Source organism: Octodon degus, unplaced genomic scaffold (genome assembly GCF_000260255.1).
Source record: "Octodon degus isolate 3935 unplaced genomic scaffold, OctDeg1.0 scaffold00020, whole genome shotgun sequence".
Taxonomy (NCBI): Eukaryota; Metazoa; Chordata; class Mammalia; order Rodentia; family Octodontidae; genus Octodon; species Octodon degus.
The window spans coordinates 5,819,481-5,820,715 of NW_004524596.1; the positions used below are offsets into that span (position 1 = coordinate 5,819,481).

A 1,235-nucleotide genomic window follows, 5' to 3' on the forward strand; every position below is an offset into this window, starting at 1 on the left:
GTATAGAAGACAGAAGAAAAAGACTTCAAGAAGGACAACCCATGAGGAAGCAACCTCCCATATGACAATGGGAGAGACACCTAGATTCCTTAAGTAGAAGTTATGGAACATATGACAATGAATGACAATCAGGCATGGTCATGTACACCTGTAATCTCAGCACTTGGGAGGCTGCAGCCAAAGGATCACCACAAGGTTGAGGCCAGCCTGGACTGCACAGCAAGTCCAAGGTCTGCCTGAACTACAGAGCAAGACCCTGTTTCAAAAAAAAAAAAAAAAAAAAAGACATATAGCACACACCTATTATTCCAGTACTCAGAGAAGGTGAGGCAGAGAGATACCAAGTTTGAACCCACTCTGAGCAGTTTAATGACTTGGTGAGACAATGTCTCAAAATAAAAAAAGGGCTAAGGATGTAAGTCACTGCAAAGGGCCCAAGTTCAATCTCTAGCATTAAAAGAAAAATGAATGGACCTCTTCTGAATGTCCCAGAAAGAGAGTAAGAATTTTAAAATCTGCCCCTTTACCTATGGAAAGTTACAAATAATATTTATATAAACATTTATGATTCTGAAGAAAATCATGGTTATGATAGAAAGTTCAACAAAGTCATGGCGAACCTTTTAGAACTTCCAATGATACCAACATTTTGCTGCAGTATATGTCATAGATTCACAACCACTGGTATAACAGAAGGAGAAAAGCAGAAAGGTGATTTATGAAAATACGTATTTATTTTTTCAAGATCAGATTTCCATCATAGAGATAACAGAGGTGACCCTGAACTTGCTATGTAGCCCATGACTGCCTCAAACTCAAAGTCCTCCTGTCCCAGCCTTCTCCCAACTGCTATTATTGGTGTGAGCCACCACAGCCAGCTTGAAAATGATTTAATTTTTAATTATTCACAAATTCTAAACATGACAATAGTATAGTCTCTTGCCACCTTTAAATATAGCAATCTGGGGCTGGCCAGATAGCTCAGCAGACTAAAGTGCCTGCTTAGGCAGGCACAGGGACTGGGGCACCCCCTGGCATGCAGTGCCAGCCCTGACCCCAGGACAGGATGAGATGGTGATTGAGACTGGGTGTCGTGGTGCACACCTGTAATCCCAGTGCTTAGGAAGCTGAAAATAGGAGGATTACTATGAGTTTGATCTGTGTAGTGAGACCCTGTACTAAATACACTTAAAAAAAGAGCAATCTGATTTTCTATTTCTTTCTTTTTTTTTTTT

The 1,235-nt window shown here is 40.4% G+C and overlaps 1 protein-coding gene across 1 annotated transcript in view; it reads right to left on the reverse strand.

Annotated features, from left to right (window-relative positions):
• Heatr5b (HEAT repeat containing 5B) overlaps positions 1 to 1,235 on the reverse strand; it is a 114,541-nt gene that overhangs the window by 90,131 nt on the left and 23,175 nt on the right. The window lies entirely within an intron of this gene.